Source organism: Sitophilus oryzae, unplaced genomic scaffold (assembly GCF_002938485.1).
Source record: "Sitophilus oryzae breed Bouriz unplaced genomic scaffold, Soryzae_2.0 scaffold_1227_pilon_pilon, whole genome shotgun sequence".
NCBI lineage: Eukaryota > Metazoa > Arthropoda > Insecta > Coleoptera > Curculionidae > Sitophilus > Sitophilus oryzae.
The window spans coordinates 202,431-216,987 of NW_022145868.1; the positions used below are offsets into that span (position 1 = coordinate 202,431).

The 14,557-nt window shown below is 38.4% G+C and overlaps 1 protein-coding gene across 14 annotated transcripts in view; it reads right to left on the reverse strand.

Annotated features, from left to right (window-relative positions):
* LOC115874105 (coiled-coil domain-containing protein CG32809) overlaps positions 1-14,557 on the reverse strand; it is a 278,991-nt gene that overhangs the window by 202,423 nt on the left and 62,011 nt on the right. The gene's annotated exons all lie outside the window — the stretch shown is intronic.

The following is a 14,557-nucleotide window of genomic DNA, read 5'->3' on the forward strand; positions in this document are numbered from 1 at the left end:
AAATTTTTTGGCAACGGTGGTTTATTAAATAATAATAATTACAGAACTAATTTGTTATATTAACAACAAATTTTAAAATCATGAAATATAAACATTTATTAATTTTCTAAGCATGCAGTGTAATGTAAGGAAAATATAAATAAAAAATTAGAAATCAAAATTATTTATATTAGGTGCTTTATATTACTATTTAAAAATTATATTTACTTTTACTGGCATTTACTTTAAAAAATAAATGAAATATTTTTTCTTCGCAAAAAACTACATGTAAAAGAATTAGCATAAACAAAATATAAACATTGTTAACTTTTTTTTTTAAATTGGCACGTGTAAAACTTTCATTTTAATTTTCTCACCCCATAGTTTGAGTTCGATAACCATTTACTTAAATATGATTATACAACCGCATTACTTAAATATGATTATTAAGTTCAACTAATTCATATTATTAAAACATCTAAAATACAAATATGTATTTTTAAAATTAATTGTAAGTTCATCTCATCTCTCTTAAAAATTGCTACTTCTCAAAATTTCCCATTAAAAAATAGACCATATACCATATAAATTAAATAATTGAAAGATCGGACTACGGAAAACCACACAAATTTTCGGAAAAATTTTGACCACCTGCACATGCACACAATCGTCAATAAATAAAATTAAAATAATAACTACTATTTTAGTATTTTAACTATTTTAATAAACGCAAAAATAGCACAGTATTTATACGGCGAAGTTATAAAAATTTGGAAGAACTAATAATGCACCGACGCATACAAAAATCAAACGAATACTAAATTTCATTTATCAAAAGCATTCGATAGTCGTGGCTCAACGATAACCATTTAGTCGCACGGCGAGGTTGTCACATATGCTTTAGTATACAAATGAATGAATGATTTTATTCGAATAAAACCATTCGATAGTTGAAATCATTCATTCATTAACCATTCGATAGTCTAATTCATTCGATAGTTCCCATCGCTAGTATATTATAATACATTCTAATAGTATAATAACACAGTAAGTAACAAACTGGGATACTAGAACATGTAAAGTACGTCTACTGCATCTGTGTCTATGAAGGGAATTTCAAGAATGGGGACACAATATTGGAGTATGATCAATTTACTACAAATACTGTTTAAATAAACAGCAATATATTTCATAGATCGCTACCTATACCGGATGCGTCTCCAAAATGGCCCACCCCTATAACTCTTTTTATTTTTCCGGATAAAAAAACTACATTGGTATAGCACGTTTAGGTTTTTGGGACGTGGCAACATGGTTTTGATAGACATATGAAACTAGAGTTGAGAAGGTAACGATTAAATTCACATAAAAGCCCGTAGGGGTAGCTACATCAATATGACACCCTTCCTACGAGTAAAGGGGTGGGTAGCTGAATGTAGAAATATGTGTGCGGTAAACAATAATAAAGCCCCGATAAATGAAGGCTATTCAAGGTATATTTATAATAATGATGTGTCTATTACAGGAAAATAAGTTATTGAACAATAAAATCGATAATGATTTTTTCTGTTTGGGTAATAAAACTAAGTTAAAGGCATTTAGGAAAATAAGGACGATGCGATAAATTTCTTTTATTGGATTTTGAAGACTTTTATAGAGTAAAATAAGGTTGGACGAAAATTTTACTATTGAAAGGAAAATAAAATTTTTTCTATTATTATAATTTTTATATTATTTGTTATAATAAAAAATATAATTGTGGATACTCCCATGACTCCTCTTTCTACCAAAAAAAGAGTGGAAGAAACTCAATCATATTCAAACCTAGAATGCCACTTTATCTAAAGAAAAAAACATTTGACGGATGTGTACTACCAGTGATGATCTATGCATGCGAAGCCTGGACACTTAAAGCGGACATCATAAAAAAACTGCAGGTCGCACAATGCTCAATGGAACGAAATATGCTGGAAATAACCAAGAGAGATCGTAAAAGAATAGAGTGGATACGACAAAAGACCCAGGTAATAGATGTCATCCACAGAATCAAAATTACAGTATGGTACCCACGAGTAATTAAGAAACCTAGTAGAAGACCAAACTTGACATGGTACCATGATATTAGGTTGCAGTTAGCAGAGTAAGCCAACCCTTTTGAGGGCTGTTACGGAATTTTTCACAATCGCCATTCGCTCTGGCATTACAATGTGTATAAAAGTACCAAATTTCAGCAAAAATGCTTTACAAATGTTCTTAAAAATAAACAAAATATATTATTTTTATTTGACTTTTCGCGGGCTGTAACTTTTTAGGGCGTATATTCATAGGAACTTTTAGCTTTATTTTTATCTATAGGATCACCCACCAAAGTGAGATACAATATTTTTTGACAACCTATATATAAAAACACTTTTTCTCAGTTTCCTAAACACCAAAGCTTTTTAATAACCTTTGCACCTTACAATTACATTATACTATTTATTTTATCTGCAATACTATGCGTATCCTTATTATACCCCGAGATGCCCAGGGGTGCCAACACCAATCTCGTTGGCTTTGTGCCACGCTGAGGCACATTATTGCCCGCTTTATCCCGTTAAAACCGAACTGACGTCCTAAATGAATCATCTCGCTCGTACGGGCACAATTAGGTGCCTGCAGTTAACTGGGTAAAGTCACAACAGGGATGCAACGCAAAAAGAAACTAAGCTCGGAATAAGCTTTTAGATGGGTGTTGTTGTTACCATAGGAAGATAGTGATATAATATGGATCATAAATAACTGAAGCTTTTGGTTTCTTACTCAATTTAGAAATAGAGTTAAAAGAGTCATTCCACGGTATTTTTTAAGTATGTAGTAAATAATACTTAAAAAAGGGAGCTTTCTAGCCAAAAGCTATCTTCTTGTACTGACATTTAATTTTGAAATTTACAACGCTTAGCGATGAGCGAGTTTTGTATTGGTATCTTGCTCTTAGTCTTGCGAAAAAAAACATAAAAAATTGCAAGACCGCAAGAGTCTTGCTGTCTTGCATTTTTTTCAAATTTTGAGTTTTGGCGAGAGCTACCTCCTGAACCGTTAAGCTTTTTGTCGGTGAGGCAAATTTGTCATATTAGTAATATACCCGTGACAAATTGGTCTGTCAGTTGGATCAGCGCAGTGGGGTTTTTTATTTTGTAGATTGTCTACTGTTTACTCTTATTTAAACTCTTTTTGAAGAAATCAACCCGCCACACCAACTTTTCTACTCGCGTGATTATCATCATCATCATTTTCAGCTTATTCAACTATTTCCAATTTTGGTGTAGCCTCCCTCACATACTTGATACTCTCTTTGTAGCTGGGTCCACTGTTATCTATTATTGGCTATGCGGGCCCAAGTTACCCCTGCTAATTTCAACCTCGTAGCGATTTTTACCAAGAGATCTTTTTTACGTAAAGAACGTCGTAAATGTATATTTTTTTACTCAGTAGTTTTATACAGATACGAACGAAAAGTTATTACTCTTCAAATCAGTTAAAAATATGTAGGTACGTTGCGCCCTCTACAAATAGGAGTCATATTGATATCAAAATCAAATTTCTCATGTCAAAAAACTTCCAGCCACCAATTTTCACCCAAATATTGACGTTACTTCAGATATTATTTGGAAAAAATCGAAATAAAAATTAAACTTCTACACCCTGTATCTCCGAAACTAAGCGTTTTAGGACATACAAGTTTCCGGAATACGGTTCGGACCACACGGTATAGCATTTATTGATCATACTCTGTCCCAAAATCAAACTGTTTCGCTTACTCAACAACGAACGATTCATTAATTTATCCGAACCCTAGAGCTAGTCTATCCGAAATCTCTTCATCTGTTCCTCATCTAATAACGAACTTTTGTTTAAACCGCTCGTTGCTTGCGAGAGCTCAACAATTGCGAGCTCTCATCCCGTCACCGAATTAAAGTTAACTCGATTTGGTACCGTCGCGAATCGTTTAATCACGTTAAATCCCTGGCGCTGACGCTGTTTGTCATTCGAAACGGCGATACGCCGACCGGTGAAGTTTGTTTGACAGCGCCAATTTATATACATAATTTATATTGGAAGGTAACCGAGTCGCTAACGAACATCCCGTTTGCCAAAAAATCTTTCTGATTTTCCATAGGTTGATGGATTCTGAAAACCAATTTTATGTGTTTATTTTAATTCATCTCTTCATATATCGCTTGATGGCAATAGAGAAAAAGGGATATATCCTCTATTATAGATACGGGACAACACCGGTATCAATTCTAACGAGAGACCAAGTCAAAGAGGTGGAGAAAATGGAGATAGATCCTCCAGCCTCCACCTCAGGGGTACCTCAGCCGGTGGCAAGCTCCTCGATTGTGAACGGTACGGAAATCCATACCCCAACCGTGAGAAGGTGTATACCCTCGGAGTAAGAACATCTTTTGTCAGAGGAGGATGGGACATACCCTGTCCCCCCTACAACTCGAAAATGCATGATGGGTTATAGACTGTGTGCTGTTTAAATGAAGCCCTGTTGGTATGAGAAGTTATACAGAAAGAAATAAAACATGTGCAAAGTACTGAGACTGGCATGTATCTGGATCACAGGTGCAATGAGAACATGTCCAACAGCAGCAATGGAGGTCATTCTAGATCTAACACCACTGCACATTGTCATTGGTAGATATGCCAATGCGACAATGATTAGAATGGTCACTAACGGAATTAGTACTGGGAGAATTGTCAGATCAGGGGCTTGGAACACCCTCAAAAAGGAAATACCACTCCTGCAACTCCCAGTGGACGATATGCCAAGAACGTACAACTTTGACAAACATGTCAATGTAGTATTGAGCAATAAGAAGGATTGGAAGAGCGAAACGCTTGCCCATCAGTTAAAAGACCATACCATAACTTGGTATACTGATGCTTCCAAATCCAATACGGGAACAGGGATCGGAGTGTTTGGGCCGAGAGCAATTACTCCGAACCAATGGGCACTTACCCTAGTATCCTACAGGCAGAAATCTACGCTATCGAGAGATGCGTACAACTTATCTTAGATAGGAACTATCGGAAACAAGAAATAGCCATCTTATCTGATAGTCAAGCAGCGTTAAAGGCGATCAACTCAGTCTCAATCAATTCGAAATTGGTCAAAGAATACATAGAGAAGCTGAATAAATTAGGCAAAGAAAACAAAGTCCTCCTACACTGGGTGCCTGCTCACCAAGGGATAAAAGGCAATGAAAAAGCAAATAATCTAGGTAGAAAAGGAGCGAACACTCCACTAACTGGACCAGAACCGTTCTGCTTTCCAAGTGGTAACCAACTCAAGGAGGAACTCAAGAACTTGGAAGATTCCATCCGCAACCTGGAATGGAAATCTTGCAATGGTCTAGGACACTCGAAGAAGTTTCTGAGGGCTTATGATCAATAAAAATCACAGATCTTCCTAGGTCTGAGTAAGAACAATCTTCGGATTGTCACGGGGTTTTTAACAGGACACTGTCTCATCAATGAACACCTCAGTAGATTGAAACTAAGAAGAAACGGCGAATGCAGATTCTGTGGGGAAGATGGTGAAACACCAGTACACCTCATCACTGAGTGCGCCGAGACGACAACCATTCGTGCCATGAATTTTGGTACGACTGATATTGGAGATGAAGAACTACCCTCTATAAAACCGTCCCAGATACTGGCTTTTGTCAAAGCCCTGGGACTGTATGATGAGTTATGATTCAAGAAAGGGGGACACAATGGATCTGTAAGGTCGAAGTGATTAACCCCCCTCCCACTCATTCTAAATTCTAAAAAAAATTCTATAGACTGTGTGATGAGTTATAACTCAAGAAAGGGGGCACAATAGACCTTTAAGGTCGCAGTGATTATACCCCCCCCCCTCTCCCTCATTCTACATTCTGCTAGTGATGAGTTGGGTTTTTAAAATTGCAATCGCAATCTTCGATTGGCTCACATAGGAAACTGCGATTGCCATTGTGATTGCGATTTCTTCTATTTGCGAGTTTCCATTTAGGCAACCAGTATTACTATAGCTGCGATTTGCGACTTTATTGCGATTTGTGATTTTGCTGCGATTGTGATTTTCTAAACTGGAACCGCGATTTCTATCTGCGAGTTTGAATTTTTAGGACTTGCGAATTGCGATATTGTTGTGAATGTAATTTTGTGGTCTATTGAAGCATTTTATAGTAAACTGCGGTTGAATTTTCTCTCTAATATTATTTATTTATAGAGAAGGTATTCTTTTCTAGGGTCACGATCAATAATATACCGAGTGTTTCTCAAGTGTGGTTCACCCCTATAACTTTTTTAGTTTTTTGTGATAAACAAACGAGATTTGGCATCTTAGCATATGACATATTGATTGACGTATTCAATTGTTTTCGGCCACTACCTGTTTCACCGGAAATGACTACAAATTTTGATTTTTAAGTGATACCCCCGGTATTTTTTTACTTTATTCGATAGAAAATGACAGTCTTAATAGAATGGCATATCATATGGCAACTTTTGACATTTTCGCTTAAAAAATTGTATATTTTAAATTTCAATCTAGAATGTCATGGCTATGTTAAAAACACTACCTAATGTTTAATCAAGATGCCTTGGAAATATAGATTCGATAGTCCATTCTTTTCGCGTCTTAAAGATGTCCAAATAGTATTTTTAATCATCTCATTTTTTCAAATGGAACGAAGGTGGCATAGAAAAAGCATTTGTTTGCGAATAATTTGGTTTGGTAAATATTAAAATCGCAATCGCAGGTTATAGTCGCTGCGATTTAAAAATCGCAATCGCAGTTTCAATTGCGATTGGAAAATCGCAGTTTTGCGTATTGAAGTAAAAGTTCTTTACGCGCGCTAGTATAACGGGACGTCGTTGCAGCCACCCTTAGTAGGACTTAAACGATACCAATAACAATTTTCTACCGTTTTATTTCCAACGACTTCAATTTTTTACATTCATCATAAAAGAATTAAAACCTTTATAAACTGGACCAAATTATCAGTTTCCAGCTTATAATTTCTATAATTTATGGAATTTCTGTATTTTTTCTAAAGAATATCTTAATTTATGTTATATTCTTTTATTTCTACTGTTTGACCAGCGGATCTGAAGCTACGGAAGGAATGCGAGAAAAAAAAATCGACATTGCCACGTTTATCTATAAAATTGCAAAATTGCCAGAAATGAACTATAAATTTAATATATTTTTATTATATATAATGTGTTTAGCATATATTCTGACGTATATTACTAAGGAATTTTAACGTAGTTCATATTGTTCGATATATTTTATTTAATAACTTATTTCTTTCATTCTGTATAATCTGCTTATTATGAAAGTTGAAGATTTTTCAACGATATCATTGGCAAACCGGCATCGCCGCGCATGGCCGCCTATTCATCGAACATGATTGGCGAAGTACGTCACAGGATTTGTTACCACGCGGTTGCCATGGCTTTTACGCCTTTCCTATTCGCTTGCTTTATCCCCAACTTCACGGTCTCTTCTGAAAAGAGTAGGAATATTGAATACTATTGAAATATCCAGTGGCGGTGTCATTTTTTTGATCATTATTACTTTATTTCATTATTTTATACCGGTTATCCTAAACTTTATTCCTATATTTTTAGTATATTTGATAGTTAAGTTGTGTTTTATTGTTTTGTTATCTTGTTATAATGTTTTTCGTTCGTAGTTTTTAATTATTAATATCAAGTTTGATCGTATATTTGTGTTTTAAAACGAATAAATTTGTTAAGGGTAAGACGCTACATAGTCAGACAAGAGAAATAATAGCTAATTTATATAGGTAAGTTAATAATAACGTGGATGAAATCTCATTTGGTGTATTTCCTTGTGTTCATAATAGGGTTTGCGATGAAGAAGCTACAGAGAGTTCGCTTGAGTTGCCGCTTAAACGTAAACTTGAGCGGATATTTCTTTATACCGGAGTTAGCGTATCGGCTATAAAAAAATTCACACAGAAGATAAAAAAAAGGCTGAAAACTAACCCCGATAAAATGATATCCTCTCTGGAAAGAAACGACCACGTGAGACTGCTGTCGAAAAGCTCAACGACTTTTTCGAAGTGGTCAGGAATTTGATAAATAGATTTTATCTCGAATTCAAACTCGTCCCCACAATTAGAAAGCTTTTGCAAAAATTGCAGGAAGAATCGAATTTTCCTTTTGCAGGGAAACGCTTAGGGGGTTATTAAAATCAAATGAATTTTTTTGGCGTAAATGTTAAAATAACAGATAAATATTAATGGAGCGGCCCATTATATTGCAGAGAGAGATATAAATATATATACGCGAAATTCGAAAATATAGCCAAGTATTATCTATTTGGATGTAACATATGGGTAGACAATGACCTAACCTTTAAAAACTGCTGGCGGAGCGATACCATATCTGGTGTAATAGGCAATATCAGATCTACTGATGAGTAAAATTATGTTTTGTTTGCGCTTCCAAAGTTAACTATTTTCAAGATTTTTTTTTGCTGGAAATAGTTATATCTAAAATTATGTATTATAAAAAAATATATAGTTAGTACAGATATATAAATAAATATACCTCAAGACTCAGTCTTGATCATCTGCTGACATGGTTAGCGAAACGTGCGTTCAGTGTAAAATTAAAAGTGTTTTGGTGTATTGTACTGATTTAGTGTTTTATTTTGCTGTGTAACACCAAAGGTTCCAAGCCCCAGCTGTAATTATTTCTTCTATTATATTAACAACACAACAATAAGTTTAGTGCCTGATTCGATTGATAAGTTCTTCGACTGGTTTGCCGCAGCGTCGGCGTAGTCGTCTTGAGGTGACAGCTTTTCAGCCTGGTCTCATGCTCAGTGGCCGTTACTTCTGTCCTATTGTCTGCGTCTCTGTTTGGCACTTCCCGTCCTCGAATATTTGATACCAAATTGTGGTCAATGTAGAGACTTCCTTCCAGCTGAAATTCTCCGAGGTTGTAGTCAACAGCTTCCATATTTCACTGATTTTGTGATCAACCAGAGCTTGTCGCAGTCGACTTGCCTGTCTTCAGTTGGTTTGCTGTCACCGTCTCGGGTGTTTAGCAGCTTCCCTAGATATGCCAATTCTTCCAGACCATGCCCCAGAGCTGCTCTTTCTCTTTTGGTATATTAAGTCTCCTTCAGCCAGCCTGTCGATTTTAGTTTCTCCACATATATACGCCACCAAGGAACCACAAGGTATACAGTAGATCCCTGCAGAGGAATAATGGTTCTCTTTTGTCTTTGCTGGTCTTAAGCGATTTTCTTATTTTTCGGGTAGGTTTGTATATGGTTTGATGTTATGCTTCTTGAGAACTTTACCAATCCTATCGGTGACCTGGGAAACATATGGAAGGAAGGCCTTATTAATGATGTTTTCCTGTTCATTGGCGTCAGGTCTCCTGTGCCTATTTGCAGCGCCGCCTCCGTTATCTCTGTCGCCTTCCAACACATTGGCAAGAAAAGGCCTTTATTTAAATGACTTCCAGTTCTGTTTGCCTTCATTAACAGATTGTTTTTTACCGATAGGTTTGGCTATTGCATTGTCGACTATGGTTAATTGCTGCGATGTCAGATATTTGACAGCTTTCGAAATTACAATTGTCTGTAGTCGTTGATTACACGAAACCACAGTAGGCCATACCAGAACGAGGCTTTTTTTCAAATCTTCTTCCATAAAGAAGTTCACAGAGAATACCTTTCTCGTCAGTTCGTACCGTTGCCCGTTCCACACCCAGCCCGTGTCAGTCACCGACACAGCTCCGCGATCGGGATCTTCGATTGAACTACTGACTCGCCTAGTACCTCGAAAGCATTATCGAAATGGCTTGACCATGATATCAGACAGGCTGACCAGCGATCGATCAGTTCACAAGCGACCACCATAGCCGGTTCAGTGACATCAGTTTATGCATTTTTGCCAGCCAGCGATCCTGAGTTAATCAATTCTGATTTGGGATTGCTTTTATGAATTCTTTTGGGTTGGTGTTTCGATTTTCTTCAGTACTTCAGTTCAGATCCTTTTCTGAGTTGTGCTTCAGAACCAGACTGGATCGCTTTCCTTCAAATCTCAGGCATGCAGTAATTAGCAATTCCTCAGTACCTTCATTGTTGCCGCTCGACGGCCTTCTTTGCTGATCAGAATGTTTTTCAGTTACCAGATTTTGGTTCTTGAGTACTACCGGTCAGACACGCTCAAGGCTGAATCCGCGCTTTCAGCAGCCCTTGATCACAAACTGGTCAATAGATATCGAGTTAGTCGTAAGCTCCATCTTCGACTATGCATATCTTCTACCATGATGCTCCGATGGTTCCAGTTTTATCGTTGGTTGCAGTTTTTCGACGAAGATGCCACGGCTTCATCTTTGCATAAGCAGATTTGCAGTTGTAGACTGTTCATTTGTAGCGCATGGCGGTCAAGCATATAGAGAGCCTGTATCAGTCTGCTTCAGCCTGCTGTTCGCCGTAAATTCGATTGCTCACACAGTTCAGTGAGCAATCGGAGCAAAACATACCTTCGAAGATGCTAGCCACTAGCTTTATGAATTTTGGTAGTCCATAAAGGCGTGGTGGCAGATTTGCCTGAGTATCACTTCATTTTGAAACCAGATGACCCGGCAGTGCAAAGCCATGCAAGTGAGTCTGTTAGTGTTAGCTGAGCTAGTTCGCAGCAGATCCAGTCGTCAGTACCTTGAAAGTCTCCTCCTGTAGTCCATCGTCGAGTTTGGTATAATTTCAGACTTCAGCACGAGGTTAGCATTCAGAGCCTTGTCCGCCGGTCCGACCACACCAGACTGTGTGAGCAATCGGAGCAAACAATATCCTTCTGAAGATGCTAGCCACTCGTGCTAGCGAAACGTTAGGGAAGCAATTCAACCGACGACGGCCTAATAACCCGAAAACCAAAATTCTTCAAACGATGGCCGCGAAAGCCTAACTACTAAGACATTAAACGGCTCACGGGGAGAGAGCTAATTCAGATTGTACCAACGCCTGGACAAGACATTTAAAGCGAAAAGCTCACTTCGCTATCATCGCTTCTCTTCTTCTCGTGCCGCCAAGCGAGACCTCAAAACGTAACAATTCAGGATTTCTCAAAATGAAGAGGGTATTCTCATCTACTCAGGCAAATCGCCTTTTACAATTCAGGATGGAGAAAAAAATTTTCTTCGTGAGAGGATTCATACATCTAGACGAGACTTAGCAAAGGTAGACAGGGAATTGATCGACCTATTTTATATCCTTACCGCCAACATGCAACCTGTAGACTGGGACAAGATTGACGGAATAACATACCAAAATATGCAAATGAATTGGAAAGAACATCAGTCTTCGCCAGAAGATCAAACGTAACACCAGGATTTCTCAAAATGAAGAGGGTATTCATCTACTCAGGCAAACGTCCTTTACACCAGGGATGGAGAAAAATTTTCTTCTGTGAGAGGATTCATGTACATCTAGACGAGACTTAGCAAAGGTAGACAGGAATTGATCGACCTATTTTATATCCTTACTCGCCAACATGCAACCTGTAGACTGGGACAAGATTGACGGAACAACATACCTCAAAATATGCAAAATGAATTGGAAAGAACATCAGCTCGCCAGAAGATCAAATATGAAAACTGCAACCAAAACCAAGCCGGAATATAGGGATATCTCTTGAACCTGCTCGGAACCGTGGTGAATCTCACAGATAAGACCCTTTACGACATCAGAAGTAACATTATTAGCGAAGGGAGGAAACTTTGCCATAACACCGAAAGTGGTTCCAGTGGGAAGACATTATTGCCGGTACAAGCTGCCATACGTAACCTTCCTAACAGTATCGCAGACGAAACTGGATTTGAAACGGTCAACATATTGAGAACTGCTAAGGTTCCAAAAAAGTAATCTGTCTAGGGAAGAACATCAGGTTCTTAAAATCGCTGAATGGCTGACAAGGACATCTCCTGGTCTTACCGGCAGACAAGGGGAATGCTACGGTAATGAAGTCTGAGGATTATAGGTCCAAAATCGAGAGGATCTACTGAGCCCCAGAAATTTATAAGCTACTGAAGGATCCCACTGCCCAATTGCTAAGGCTCCAAAAGTAATCTGTCTAGGGAAGAACATCAGGCTCTAAAATCGCTGAATGCTGACAAGGACATTCTGGTCTTACCGGCAGACAAGGGGAATGCTACGGTAGTAATGAAGTCTGAGGATTATAGGTCCAAAATCGAGGATCTACTGGAGCCCCAGACTTATAAGTTACTGAAGAAGGATCCTACTGCCTTAATTGTCAGAAACACCAACAGACTCATCAAGGCCTCCTCACTCCCGGAACATCTGAAATCAAAATTAATTAACTCGGAAGCTCAACCACCACGCCTTTATGGACTACCAAAAATTCATAAAGCTAGTGTCCCACTTAGACCGATAGTGAGTGCTCCAGGATCGCCTACTTACAACTTAGCTAAATACTTGACTACGATCCTACAACCGAAAGTCGGCAACACAAACTCTTATGTGAAGGACTCAACGCATTTCGTCCAAAAGCTAAAAGATATAAAACTGGAACCATCTGACATCATGGTAAGCTTCGATGTGGTATCTCTATTCACGAGAGTACCCCTAGGCGAGTCAATGGATCTAATCAAGGAATCATTCCCACCTGACATCGCGGAGCTCTTCCGAGTGTGTCTGACTGGTAGCTATTTCTTATGGAACGGCAATTACTACGAACAAACAGAAGGTGTCGCAATGGGTAGCCCAATCAGCCCAATAATTGCTAATTTCTTTATGGAGAGATTTGAAGAAAAAGCGCTAGAGTCATCCGTTCTGAAGCCCGCTGTATGGTTTCGTTATGTGGACGATACATTTGTGGTTTGGAAACATGGACGTGACAGCCTAGATGACTTCCTTCATCACCTTAATTCGCAGAGCCCGAGCATAAAATTTACCATGGAAACCGAAGTAAACAACCAACTGGCCTTCCTCGATGTGCTTGTCAAGAGAAATGGCGACCTTTTGGATCACACCGTGTATCGAAAACCCACTCATACAGACCGGTACTTACACAAACTATCAAATCACCATCCAAGCCAAAAACAGGGGATTATCGGAACATTAGCAAATAGGGCAAGACGTATCTGTGCTAATGAACACATCCAAGAGGAACTAAGTCATTTAAATAAAGCCTTTCTTGCCAATGGCTATAATGACAGAGAAATAAAGGCGGCGCTGGCACCTAGGCAGAGGAGACCTGACGCCAATGAACAGGAAAACATCATTAATAAGGCCTTCCTTCCATATGTTTCCCAGGTCACCGATAGGATTGGTAAAGTTCTCAAGAAGCATAACATCAAAACCATATACAAACCTACCCGAAAAATAAGGGACTGCTTAAGACCAGCAAAAGACAAAAGAGAACCATTATCCTCTGCAGGGATCTACCGTATACCTTGTTCCTGCGGTAGCGTATATATTGGAACTACCAACGCTCAGTAGTAGGAACGAGACTTACGGAACACAAGAGAAACTGCAGATTAGGGCAACAGAGAAGTCAGCCGTAGCAGAACATGCTCTAAGAGATGGTGACCACAAAATCCAATTGAAGACACCCAAGTTACAATAACATCTGATATCATCCGTTCATCAGGGAAGTTGCTGCAACACCCGAAGACACCCAAGTCATTGCCACAACATCTGGATATCATCCTCGTCTGGAAATAGGGAAGCTGCTTGAAATTCACAAACATCCAAATAATTTCAACAGGAAGGAAGAAACTTTCTACCTTAATACAGAATTTGGGCATCCAGCTATATCTAGGACCAAAGTAGCAGCACAGAGAAGTCAGACCAGTTCCGGAAGAACTACCACCCGAACAAGCCACGCCCCTCCGCCGACGTGCATAAATACGCGCTACGCCGACGCGGAGGCATCAGTCTAGTGTGAGCAATCGGAGCAAACACACCTCTGAAGATGCTAGCCACTCGTGCTAGCGAAACGTTAGGAAGCAATTCTAACCGACGACGGCCTAATAACCCGAAAAACCAAAATTCTTCAAACGATGGCCGCGAAAGCCTAAACTACTACACAATAATAAGATGATTCAAAATATTTAAGGGAGCTTTATTAAAAGCTTTTAGTGTTTATCTGCTAACTCAACAGTAACGATTCAAACAGCATGAAGTTTTTTGAAAAAAAATATTAATCTGAGTATTATATTTATGATACACATTATTTTTATATAACACCGTACGCCCCTGCCTATTTTATGAATGAAATTGGGCGTGTTTTGTTTACAACTGCGTTCCCCTGCCGATGCCCCGTAGCTACAGATCCGTTGGTCACACTTATAGTTTGTGGTTTTATCAAATTATACCTGTACTTGACAAAATGGCGAAGGCGAAATTATAATTCTAACTCTACAGCCATGGGCAATGATTACTACGCCAGAATCACTTTCACGGTTTATGTGCTCAGAGTTCACAGTGAAACATTAAGAGAGGATCCTAATTTTATGTTTAAATAATTTG